Source organism: Ursus americanus, chromosome 10, assembly GCF_024610735.1.
Source record: "Ursus americanus isolate L20-20 chromosome 10, mUrsAme1.1.p, whole genome shotgun sequence".
In the NCBI taxonomy this organism is placed as follows: domain Eukaryota; kingdom Metazoa; phylum Chordata; class Mammalia; order Carnivora; family Ursidae; genus Ursus; species Ursus americanus.
In genome coordinates, this window is record NC_142136.1 from 29,881,562 (window position 1) to 29,895,329 (window position 13,768).

The 13,768-nt window shown below is 40.6% G+C and overlaps 1 protein-coding gene across 3 annotated transcripts in view; it reads left to right on the plus strand.

Moving 5' to 3' along the window:
- Window positions 1-13,767, plus strand: part of LOC123801137 (uncharacterized) — a 41,337-nt gene extending 27,570 nt beyond the window's left edge. For all 3 annotated transcript variants that reach the window (XR_006782124.2, XM_087865071.1, XM_087865072.1), the window contains 2 exons: window positions 12,154-12,245; window positions 13,441-13,767. The gene's annotated coding sequence lies outside the window, so the exon portion shown is untranslated. The remainder of the gene's footprint in view (window positions 1-12,153; window positions 12,246-13,440) is intronic.
- Window position 13,768: the final 1 nt, after the last annotated feature.

Genomic DNA, 13,768 nt, shown 5'->3' on the forward strand with positions numbered 1-13,768 from the left:
ACCCCGATCCCTGCCAACAGTTTTTGGCCACAGTTGGACAAGCATAGATGCCTGGTTCATTCAGCACCTCTATCCAGGGAAATTGGAAATGGATTCAGAAAGGCTAGTTTTTCTCTAGATTTGAGTAGAACTGTAACATCTAAAGTCAGGAGTGGTGGTTCCTATTTCTCTATGTGGATGGAGAGTAGAGAGAGCCTACAGGGAGGGAAAAGGGGAGGAGAAGAAGAAGAAGGGGAGGGGAAGGAGAAGGGAGAGGAAGAGGAGGAAGAAGAGGAGAGCTGCGGGGGATGGGGGGGAGGGGGACAAGATATGGAAGAGGAAGCAGTGACAAGAGACCGTAAGCAGGAGAGTACTTCCCGGGGTCCTGAAGGATTCACTGTTCGGTTTTTTCCTTAGGTCCAGATTTAATTCATATAACCATTTCCACCTTTTCCCTCAAGCTACTTTGGTATGATTCCCGCAACCTGCAAGGAAAGAATACTAAACAGCACTAAAGAGAAAACAGGAGTGTCTTTTGTCCGGTATTATTTCAAATAAGTCTGGAATTCAAACTCCCTAGATTGCCAGAGCCCACCTGCACCTGCTGAGATCTGTGTCTCATTTCTGGACTCTTCAGTTGAGTAATTGTGGAGTCCCCCTCTTCAGCCTTAGATCACTTCAGTTGTTCCACTTTACCATTTGGGTTTCTTCTGAAAGCAGGGGTTGGCAGACTGCCTTGGGGGAGTCCCCTCATTACCCAGGCTCGACCTTCTTCCATCACTCCTGACCATAAGTGCACACCCTGCAGAACCGTAGCTGGCAGGGGCCTCAGCAATGAGCTGGTGCAAGCCCCTCATTTAATAGATAAGAAAACGGAGTTTCTGAGGGATGAAGAGGCTTATTTGACATTACATGATAAATCTGTAGCAAAACCAGGACCAGAACCATCCAACATTAGACTGTTCCCTAAGCACTAGCGGCTGAATTGAGCATCTGTACTGGGCCACAGCCAAGGGGAAAAAAACAAAGCTGTGGGGAAATGGTGATAAATTTCGAGACAAAAAGCAATTTTCATCAGTTCTCGTCTTCTTGGGAGGTGGCTGAGAGTTCGTGTTCTCTCTCACAAAGCACTCAGCTCTGCTCCCACAGCAAAAATCATATTCAACTTTTCATGGCCTTGATTTTTAGGGCCAGGATAGTAAATAAGAGGAGAGCTTTGAGCTTAATTGGAACTTCTTTTGTAAAACAGAATGGAAGGGTCACTTAAATGTCAAAACATTTTCTAGTGATCTGGGCAACTTACCTTCCTGAAAGCAATTGCCCAATTTTTCACCGTGACATTTGCATTGTAGGAAGGCTTACGAGGAATTAGAAATCACACCAGGCCAGGTTTTCATCCTCTGCAGCAGTGAAAGTAGGGAATTCCCACAGAGGTTTTGGAAATTTTTTTTTTTTTTGGTGTTTCTTTCAATCACGTCTGGCCTTAATCTTGGTTTCCAAGCTATTTCATGAGCCATACTTTTTCTATGTAGAAATTGCTGTCACTAAATCACTTCGGAGTCCAAATTCCAACAAATTACTGAGACAAATTTATTAATCTTAAAGCAGTCAAATGAAGATTCATTCTCAACAAAATTAATAATCTAACATCAAAACCGTATTCACGGAGCTGTTTTGGTGGGTGGTAACGTACGCAGTATTCATTTTGTTATTTTAACTGGTGGTCACTGGCATGCACTTCTAATTAATCACCCCCTGTCTTGTGTATTGGAAGAGAACAGTGAATTTAGCTGAACTCTGTTTCAGAACTTAATTGTTCAGGGCTATGGTATTTTGAGATCTGAAGTTTAGCTTGCTTGGTAAAAAATAGTTAAAGTGAATTCATAGTTCATCCAAGGTGTCAGGGAAAACAGGTAAAATGCTTACCTCATTCCTTCATTCCCTTGTCAGGGCAGCCCCGTAGGGCAGGCGTTATTTCCCACTCTTATACTCCTTTTATAGTTGAGACAAGAGGGACTCAGGGCAGTTGAGGAAGTTAAGATCCTGCAGCTTCTTTCTGGATGAGCTGGAACGTCCTCCTAAGTTTTTTTGACTCTGCAGCCGATGCTGTCTTCTCTGCCAGGATGCATCCAACAACCGGTCCGCAGCAGTTTATTTATTCGTTAATTAACTTACTCATTGACAGTTCATGGAGTCCCTACAATACTGGGATCAGATCGGTCTGGCAGTACCGAGATGAATAAGACCAAGACCCTACCCTGGGGGTGGGAGGTGGAGGTGGTTACACATGGAAACAGATGATCACCAAACTATGGGGCCACCTCTGTCACCGGGCTATAGACACAAAGTAACCCTTATGAGGACCGTTTCATTTGCTAAAACATTTTACTTATTTCTCCACTAAAGTCATATTGTTGGTATTCTTTGAGTTGCTTTGGGTAATTCAAAAGAGTAGAACTGACTTTATTTTGTTTTAATAGCCTTTTGCAAGTAGCCCAACATTAGGTTTTACCTTATTTATCTTGTTGATTTCTGAGCCAGGGATTTTGTAAAAGATACAGCAAGCCAGGCGGACATGTCATCCCAGGGATGACTTAGGTTAAGAGGATAGTCGAGAGACCTTTTCTCTCTTTCAGGAAGCTGGGCAATCAACACCCTTGTTGCATCACTACTTTTCCATGTGTGTTATTCTTGCAAACATTTTCCTTTGAAATCCCTTAAGATATAACTTTGAAAACCAATATTTTCTTGAGTTTTATGTTTCTTTTCCCCCAGAACATTTATTGAGCTCCTACTAGCTTTTAGCTACTGCTAGAAGCATTGGTATATGCAAAGGAGGAAAATTTATTTGAAGGAAGCCCGTTTTCACTCATTACAACAAGTGATTTCATCCTCTATAAATTGGGAGATAAGAGCTGCCGGGCATATTCATCAGGGCCGCACTTGGGATCAAATGAGGTAATGATATGCAAAATTATTTTGGGAATTCTATCTGATAAATATTATAGCTCTTGTAAAGATAAACTTATGTGTTCCAAAGTATATAGTTCATAAATTGCAAAGCCGTTGTGTGTGGTTTGATGGACCAAAAGATGTCATTTTTGGCAAATTCTAATTGATCAGACATCTTACTGGTGTGAATGACTTCCTCAAAGACATTTGTTTTATGAGTCTAGGTATTGAACTTTCTCATAGCAGTTTTTAAAGCACATCTATTTGAATGGGCTTCTGTTTTCTATAATGCTTCTGATTCAGCGCAACTAGAAACCAGTTTGATCATCGTTCATTTGGTCTTCCTAAAACTCTAGTACATATCAGATGACAACAAAAATAAGCGAAAGCTTTCGGCACCACCAAATTAAAAGTGTAAAAGCTTTGTAAAGCCAGGAATTTAACTTTTCACAAAGATGGGCCCCCTGGCTGTGGGAATAACTCTGATCAACAGGGTTGTCACAGTCCCAGACCTGTCGTACTGTACTTAAATGCTGCTACAATTTGTTCTAGAAAGTGCATCAGAATCAAATGATTAAATCTGAGCCTTGGCTGCTGTGAAAGTTTCAAACAACCATATAAAAGGAGACAGGCTTGTGTTGTCAGCACCTACAAGTACAGCACAAATGTGCTGAAGGAGTGGGTAATTAATGATCTCAGAGATTGGGGGGCTGAGCCAAGAATGGTTCAGGGTGGGGCTGCTTCCTCCTCGCTGGAGCTGGCTGGTGTTAGTGGAAGTTACTGCTGGAGCTGTGGATTGCCTCTGGGAGCGTGTCAATACCTCTTTCTAATTCAAGTTACTATTTCCAAAGGCTATAAAGGAGAGTCCATTTGGTATGGGCTGCCTGGAAAAATAAAGTAAAACACCCAGTGGGCAATTGGTATTATAAAATTATTGCATAGAAAGCATCTAAGAATGAAGAGAGAAACAGGGGGCAGGGGAAACCTATTCTTCTATTTCCAGATAAATGGCAGAATCTGGCAATAAAGTTTTATTGCTTATGAAGTAAGAGTGCTTTGATATAAGAGTTCTAAGGAGGCTTAGAATGCTACAGATGAATTCTTTAAACCACAGGCACCATCCGTGAGAACGCATAGGGGGCAGGCATTGAGGGAAGGAAGGGAGGGGAATAGTGGGAAGTTAGGTTTGGGGATCAGCTCTCCTACTCATCCTGCAACAGCTAACTTTGCTTCCAAACCTTTTTGTTTGAGATTTTCATTTTGCCATCATATTATTTGTAAAGTGCAAAGATCTTTTTTTCCCCTTAGTATTCTTAGATTTATAGGCATGTGTTTTTTTTTTTTTTAAGGATGGAACTTATTGATTTTACTTTATTTTCTTTCTTTTTTCAAATTTTATTTTTTAAATTTAATTTCAACTAATTAACATATAAACATATTATTTGTTTCAGAGGTACAGTTCAGTGATTCGTCAGTTGCATATAGCACCCAGTGCCCAGTACATCACATGCCCTCCTTGATGTCCATCCCCCCACCCCACTGCCCTCCAGCAACTCTCAGTTTGTTTCCTGTAGTCAAGAGTGTCTTATGGTTTGTCCTCCTCTCTGATTTTGTCTTGTTTTATTTTTCCCTGCCTTCCCCTATGATCCTCTGTGTTGTTTCTTAAATTCCACATGAGCGAGATCATATGGTTATTGTTTTTCTCTGATTGACTTATTTCTTGTAGCAAAATACCTTCTAGTTCCATCCACATCATTGTAAATGGCAAGATTTCATTTTTTTTGGTGGCTGAGTTGCACTACTAGGTATTTACGCCTAAGATACAAATGTAGTGATCCGAAGGGGTACCTACACCCCAATGTTTATAGCGGCCATGTCCACAATAGCCAAACTATGGAAGGAGCCCAGGAGTCCATTGACAGATGAATGGATAAAGAAGATGTGGTATATATATATACAATGGAACACTACTCAGCCATAAAAAAATGAAATCTAGCCTTATGTTTTGTTATTGTGGATTAAGGATACTGTCTTACCTCTCTGAAGGTTTCAATTACGTTTTTTTCGAAGTTTCTATTTATTGCAATATTTTTGTTTCCCTTGAGTTATTTTTTACTTTTTAGATGTCTTAACTTCTCTCTTTCATGTTGGAAACCTTTCCTCAAAAGCCTTATGATCCTTGGCTTCCAGTCATTTTTTAGAATGAGACAATAAAAGATTGGCAGAGTTAGAATGGCAAAAATCAAGAAGGCAGGAAACAGCAGTTGCTGGAGAGGATGTGGAGAAAGGGGATCCCTCCTACATTGTTGGTGGGGATGCAGGTTGGTGCAGCCACTCTGGAAAACAGTGTGGAGGTCCCTTAAAAAGTTAAAAATTGAGCTACCCTATGACCAGCCATTGCAATACTGGGTATTTACCCCAAAGATACAGAAGTAGTGAAGAGAAGGGCCATATGCACCCCAATGTTCATAGCAACATTGTCCACAATAGCTAAATCGTGGAAGGAACCGAGATGCCCTTCAACAGATGACTGGATTAAGAAGTTGTGGTCCATATATACAATGGAATATTACTCAGCTATCAGAAAGAACGAATTCTCAACATTTGCTGCAACATGGACGGCACTGGAGGAGATAATGCTAAGTGAAATAAGTCAAGCAGAGAAAGACAATTATCATATGGTTTCTCTCATCTATGGAACATAAGAACTAGGAAGATCGGTAGGGGAAGAAAGGGATGAAGAAAGGGGGGGTAATCAGAAGGGGGAATGAAGTATGAGAGACTATGGACTCTGAGAAACAAACTGAGGGCTTCAGAGGGGAGGGGGGTGGGGGAATGGGATAGACCGGTGATGGGTAGTAAGGAGGGCACATATTGCATGGTGCACTGGGTGTTATATGCAACTAATGAATCATCGAACCTTGCATCAGAAACCAGGGATGTACTGTATGGTGACTAACATAATGTAACAAAAAAACATTAAATAAATAAATAAATAAATAAATAAGCAAACAAATAAATAAATAAATAAAAGGGTGGCAGGTAACTATGTATATAAGAAAGGCTTATCACTGAATGGCTTTTTTACTGAGGTACCTCCCCCCCCCCCCCCCCCCCCGTCAGTACATGTGTCAGAATTTTCTCTTGGTTTGGTCAGTTTCCTATCTGAAAAGTGTTGTATTGAGAATAGGGGCATTTTGGAGGAAGCAAGCAAGGATCTCAGCATTGACTTAACGCCCCTATTCTCAGTACAACACACTGACCCTCAGTTCTGCCTATGTCTTCAGCTCATAATCCTTCTGGTTCACTCTTTTTAAGAGCATAAACCTGTCTTCTATTGGACTGGGAGAGACTTCTGGGGTTCTAAATAAATTCTGTGTAGATTTTCAATTGATCCTCTAGTTTTTAATTTGAAAAAGGGTGCTTACAGATGCATTTAGGTTAAGGATTTTAAGAGAAGGTAATAATCTTGATTATCTGGGTGGTCTCTCAATGTCATTACAAATATCCTTACAACAGAGAGGCAAAGAAAAGTAATACAGACAAACAGAGGAGACAGGGATGTGGCTACAAGTCAAGGAATGGCCGCAGCTGCCAGAAGCCGGAAGAGCCAGGGAAGGGCTCCTCACTAGAGTCTCTAGAGGGAGCATGGCCCTGCTTACACCTTGATTTTGAACTTCTGTCCCCAGAACTGTGAGAAAATAAATTTCTGTTGTTTTAAGCCACACAATTTATGATAATCTGTGATAGCAGCCACAGAAAACTAATACAAGTCTTAGTAAAGGAGAACTCTCAGTGTCACCTTTCTGTTAATCCCTAATACATGGGTTTTAAGAAACAGAAAATGAAATCCTCTGATCATATTTCGGCCAAAGATTTTTGCCAAAGACCAGTTAACGCTTTCATAAACTATGGTAGCTGTCATTCAGGACAAAAAACAAGCCATAATGCTGAGACTGTTGCATATTGTCAGAGGTCGATCCCTCATTTCTACCCTTGTGAGCAACACAATGTATGAAAAAGACTAGAGTCTTGAAATTAGATCTTGGCTCAACTCTTAGCTCTCCCATTTACTAGTGGTGTGATCTTGAGCATACCACCTAACATCTTACCTTGCAACATGGAATAAACGTGCTGGTACTACCTTCAGATACACCTCGGGGCGCCTGGGTGGCACAGTCGGTTAAGCAAGTGTCTGACTCTTGGTTTTGGCTCAAGTCATGATCTCAGGATCATGAGATTGAGCCCCACATTGGGCTCGGTGCTCAGCCTGGAGTTTGCTGGAGATCATCTCCCTATCCCTCTCCCTCTGTTCCTCCCTCTATTCATGCTCTCCCTCTCTCTCCCCTCCCCAAATAAATAAATAAATAAATAAAATCTTTAAAAAAAGACACACTTCAAAGGAACTGTGTTTCCTTCATCAAGATCTTTCTTGGGCAAATCTAAGCTCATTTATGTATTCCTTTAATGCAATCCAGAACCTCATTAACTCAGGGCACACTAAGATGGTAGTGTGAAGAATGTAAGTTTTTCCAGTTTGGAATAATTTGGCTCATATTAAGATGTGGATGATTTAATATAGTAATTTTTTAAACCAAAGGAATGAATCTCTAATGGTAGAAATGTATACATTATGGCTGACTATTGAGGGTGATTTTTTTAGTCAGAATAAAATTTTAAGTGTAAATTTCAGGAATGATCTATTGATAAATCTGCCCTTTTTCATCAGTATTTTTTTCTGTCTCATTAGGCACAAAAAGCATAGGGGAGAGGGTAGGAGGAATACAGTTATAAAAATAATGAAAGAATAGGATTCATCATCTTATGTTATTATTGCAGTCTAGAAGGGTTTACTGTTAGAACAAGGCTTATTTCCCCTTCTGTGGGAGAGAAATCAATTGCAAACCGCGAGGGATAAACAATCCCTGTTATAGATCTTAAAGAGTGGAGTTGTGAACATTAAAATTTCCACGAACAGCCGCAGACCATCTCTAACTTATCAAGCTGGATTGAAGCCAAAATTCACAGCTGCTCTTTCTTCTCAACTTTGCAGAAGCAGCTTGTCTGAGGAATTAGTCTTACTCTGTATTTCTTGTGGGGGATGTGCTCCTTTTGACTTAATACGAATTAAAATATTTGTCACTCAATAGTTTCAAATGCCCATTTTTCTTTTATTGAAGTATACTTGACACACAATGTTACCTTAGTTTCATCAATTGCTCACATTTACATTTAATCTTTTAAAAGTATTTTATCCATCCTTTCGGAGGATTTATGGGTGGTGGGGTCGGATCACAGAATGATTGCGGTGATCACAGCTGTTACTGCTCTAAGAGCATCGTGAGTGATGATGAGACGGATTCTCTGATGTGTACACCAGATGTGTTGTTGCTGGAAGGAATAACAGCTGATTTCCTTTGTCTCTTGTTCTGTGACAAGGGGAGGACGATTAAACAGGTGGATTCCAAAATGGGAGGCATTGAGAGGCTGCAAGCCAGTGGTCAGGTGGCTGGACAGTTGAAGATGGACTATCTGATCAAAACAAAGGGGCATTCCGGCTGGTGCAGTAAGGCAGGAACAGGGTCAGTGGTGTTCTGGTAAATGTTGTACATTAGTCTCTATGGAAGAAGAAAGATCCTGATTTGTAGTATTTCATGATGTTTGTGAAATAAATACTCCCAGTAAGGCTGATTTTAAACTACAATGTGATGTCAATTGGCTCACAAAATTTCTGAAAATTTTGACATTTAGCACAGACAAGCTGGTATAACCCAGAGCTAGCAGATCACATCTTTAGCAGGATAGGGGCTAAAATAGGTTTTTTGTTTTCCGGGTTTGTTGTCGTTGTTTTATGATGGAATCTTCCACTGTAAATGGAAGTGGTTTAGGTCTGAGCTGCAATCTAATGGCACAGGGTCCTGGAGATGTTTGGACACTGAGAGGTCAGGACACTGTGGCATCTGGGCTTTGACCTTATATAGGCATTATTACAACTAGTAACATTCTAAGCATGTATTGGCGGGTTCAAGGCCATTGTGATTTTTATGGATCCTGTGAATGCCTCAGATAACATCATGTTACATCTCTCTGTGGCCAGTGACAGTATGTATTGTGTCCTGTCCTTATAGAATGGGGTACCAATTTCTTTTTTGCCTCTAAAGACATGAGGGGGCACTCATATGCCCTCTACTGTCATTAAGCATTTGTTCAGTGGTAACATCAGACCGTGCAGCTGCTGTGGGGCTGTGGACCTGTACTGGTTTCTGCATCTAAGTATACTTGCGGTAAGGATTTCTTAACATGCTACTATTGTTTCTGAGAAAGAATATTTGTATGACAATATGTCAACAAATGGTAAAGTGTGACTGCCGACAGACGCTAAAATTCTGAGGGTTTCTCAATTGTCCCAAGTGGCAGAGGAAGGTCCTAATGCATCTTCCAGGAGCACCAGGCTCCTTTGGGGAATGCCTTGAAAGCGCTGTCGTTGGCAGCAGGTGCTCCAATACGCTGTAACCGACTGTAGCTGAGACCCATCTCTGGAGAAACAAGGAAGAGGTCATTGGAGGCACTGTCCTCCCGGATATGATGTCATACGCTTCCATGCTGGGTGCTGACCAATGAAGAACCTCATCAGAAACCACAGGTGTTTGCACTGATCCTGTGGATCCCGTGGCCTGCAGGTCAAATCCAATCCTTGTCCTACTTCTGTAAAGTTGTACTGTAATGGGGCTATGCCCATTCATTTGCTTGTTATCCAGCGTAGCTTTTGTGCTAAGATTTGTCACAGAGACTGCACAGCCTGCAAAGTCAACAGCCTTTACTATCGGGCCCTTCACAGAGCTATTTCGGTCCCTCCTGTTTCTCTTCTCCACTGCCCCACATCCTCACTTTCCTGATTTCTCTACTGCCATGTTGGCCACCATGTGGTGTGATGAAGGTGTTAGCGAATGCTTCCATGGTAATCATATTGCAATGTATAAATGTATCACATTGACACATTGCACACTTTAAACTTACACGGTCTTATATATCAATTACATTTCAATACAAAAAATAATAGGGACTAACTGAAATATTTTGGATAGCACATTGTGGCTGTTTCTTTCTTGGGCTTTATTTCAGGTTATAGTACTTCCATGATGCTAATGAGAACAGAAGAGTTTTTTAAAAAAATAAAGAATGATGGTCAATGTTAAGCATGGAATCTTTCTTATATTTAGATTCTCTCTTGAAAAATAGGAGAACTTGGCTAGAGGGGAGAAAAAAGAGATTTTCAAAGAACTTCATTAGTTTCAGTTTTGGAAGAAAGAACTGATTTTTCTTCCTTTGGAAAATTTTTCCTTTCCCAGGAATTGGAAAATACACCATGCACTTCTGACAAAAAAAAACCAGACCCTCCCCTTGCTTTTTGAGATTTTTATTAGTTATAATCACCAGGTTTGTTCTTAACAAGAGATATGGACACCAGCTATTTACTTCCCACAAGCTCGGTTAAAGTGTAAAAATTTCATGCTTGGGGCATATGACACCCTCCAAATATTTGAATCAAGGTTGGACAATGGACTAAGGAGCCTGCATTCATTTTCTAGGGCTACTGTAATGAAATACCACTAACTGAGTGGCTTCAAATGACAGAAATATATTCTCTCACAGTTCTAGAGGCTGGAAGTCCAAAGTTAAGGTATCAGCAGGGAACCTGTATGGGGGAATCCTTCCTTGTCTCTTCCTCCTGGCAGCCCCAGCATTCCTTCCTTTATGGAAGCATTACCCCAATATTTGCCTCAGTCTTTATGGGCCGTCTGCCCTCGGTGTCTGTGTCCAAATTTCTCTCTTCTTCCGAGGACACTGGTCATCATGGATTAGGCGCCCACCCCCAATGACTACATCTTCATTTGATCACATCTGCAGAGATCTTATCTCCAAAGATCACTTTCACAAGTACTAGGAGGGTAAGGGCATCAATATATCTTTTGAGGGGACACAATTCGAGCCATAACAGTGACCAAATATTTATGAACCATGACCAGACACAAAAGAATGAGAGAAGCCACCCACAATCTCTATCTTGGAAATCTGAGATCAAAGCAAAATAGAGTTTTCTTTTTTGAGAGGATCTCACGGATGAGGACTGTGAACAGCCAAAGCCATGAACAAACTGAAATTATAAAGGAGCAGAAAAGATCGAAATAGGTGGAGGGCATAAAAGAGAGGTGATGTGCATGGTGGCCCAGGGATGAAGAGGGCCAGGAAAGAGAAGGAATAGTTTGCGTGCAGCTTCAATTTTTCAAACGAGCAACCTTATAGTCCAGCCCCCCCCTCCATGAGAGAACCCAGGTGGCTTTTTGTTATGTGAAAATGAAAGAACAAAGCCCTAACATCTGTTGTCAGGTCGGTCCACAAGATTTAGGCAGGGAGGCTCAGGTTGGGACGTGGGAAGATGGCCAAGGGAGAAGGAGCAAGAGCTGCTCACTCCTTCATTTCCCATGTTGTATGTGCCTTGGTGCTGATCTTTGTTTTCTGCCATGGATTCTCATAGGCAGCCTTTGTTGGTAAAATCACACGGACCTTCAAATCCAGCCAGAACAAAGGATGAGGAAAAGCTCTTAGTGATATTACATCCCTTTATTAAGTCGTGTATCTCTCGTTATCTGGGCTCAGTGAGACAAATAGAAAGATAAGCAGAGTGTAAGTACACACACACACACACACACACACACTCCTCTTTTTTTTTTTTTTTTTTTTTTTTTGGCTTCTTAAATTGACTCTCCAGTCTTAACTAAAAATTCTCCTAGCTATTTGGGGTAGAGAACCCAGCTGCAGGTGCAGGGTAGACTCTTCCTCACAACTGGAGACTGCTGTCGCTCCCTCCTAAAGAGTCTGCATATTATTTTCCATACTCTCGAGGGCAATATTCTTGTGCCCTCCCGAAGATACAAACTAAATTGCAAGCAGCTTCAGCTTTTCTTCCCGATCAATAGAAACAATCATGTGGGTTTCAGCTTTCCAAGAAGGTGGCTCTGTTCAAACTCCAGAAAATCTGAGGAAAATTTTCTAGAAACAGTTTTCATTTTCCCTAATGGATTTGCTTTGGCACTTTCAAACTGAGGTGGGAACCTTTTTTTTTTTTTTTTTTTTAATTCTTAAAAACTTTTAGGATGGGAACTTTCATCCTTGCTCTCCAAAGGTAATGTCTTCACTCATGTTTGTGACTTTCACTTTCAGGTGCAGAACAAAGCTGCATGCTACTTTTGACTTTGCCAAGCATTTTCTATCCAAACGTCTTTATCTCTCAATCTTTCACAGAGCTATTTGAGGTAAGGGTGTTCCGTTTTATCGAGAAGCCTTTTACCAATTGCCAGAGTTTCTTTTATGTGAACCCTGGCATACTTTAGTAGCTCGGTTGTAAAATCTTTACAGTCAGGTTATGTCAGGATCTGAAAATGATGTATGAACATTGTCAAACAGAAGATACATCTTGTGGGAAAAAAACAACTATATAATGTGGTTGCCTGTCACATTTAAATCAGTAATGCTTTGTTTTAACTCCAAGATAACAGTTCCTGTGTTTGATAAAAACGAATTCTGTTTTTAAAATTCTGTATAACACACTTTGAAACATTCTCTCATATTCCTGAAAAATTTACTTTATTTGGACATTATCATATAAGTAAAAAAAAAAAAAAATCAGAAACAGCACCATCAGGAAGCACCTGAACATAACCAATAGAAACATAACTGCAGGAGCGATTCCCTTCCTTTTAGGATGTTTTGTCAGTTCTTTATAAATATAGATTTTTGTGTATTTCATTTCCATCATTTATTGCTTTCACTTAGTTATAGTAAAGGTAAAGAAACATATGGCAAAAGAAAGCTCATACTTTTCTTTCACTGCGTTCCATTAAAAATGGAAAAATGGAGAGTAGAGTATGGTAACCGTCTCTAAAGAAAGCTGGTTTCTTTACTTTTTTGTGCAGATCTGATAGGATATTAAGAGGAAAGGAGTAATTGCTACAGGATTAAATTTGCTCTCTCAGATGCCACTGTCAATTCGTTTTGTTTTATATTTTTACGAGTTACTAGAAAATACATCCAATGCTTGCTTTTGAAAGACCCAGCCTGGAGAGTAAATCAAGTGCTCTCCCAAATATTTCTTTCCCTGCAGATCTCACGAACCATGTGGTTGTCCTGGTTATTATTTTCTCTATCTGAAAAGCAGACAAGCCCAGATTCTGGAGGCAGACTACCTGCTTTCAAATCTTGGCACTGCCAGTTATGAGCATTATGACCAAGGGCAGGGCACCTAGTCTCTCTGACTCAGCTTCCTCATGTGTAAAATGAGATAATAAAATTATCTTCCCCACGGGGTTAGAAGAGGGCAGGGCACAAGTCAGCGCTATGTAAGTGTTAGCCTACTATTATGTGCATGATGAAGAGACAGCCTGTTCTGCCCGCAAATATTTGCTCATGCACACGTACCTGATAAACTCATTTGTCATCCGCTCTCCACAGGCCACCATGTTGCACAACGGAGAATGTAATATGAATGACAGCACCTGGGACACAGTCCGGCGTTCTGCAGGAATGATGCGTCCTGGTGCTGTGTGATTTGGAGGACTTAATCCATCTGTTCCCATTTTATACCTATCAAAGCAGTCCTTCAAGTATTTTGCAGAACTTCCCTACTATATTAAGACCATGAATTTCCTCTCTGCATTCCAGAAAAGGCAAGGAAAAAGAATCTTCCATCGTAGAAGAAAACAAATTAAACAAATACTGTATTTGTAGAGATGGGAGCAAATTGGACTAAGGTTGTAGCCAGTTTGATATTCTGGAATTC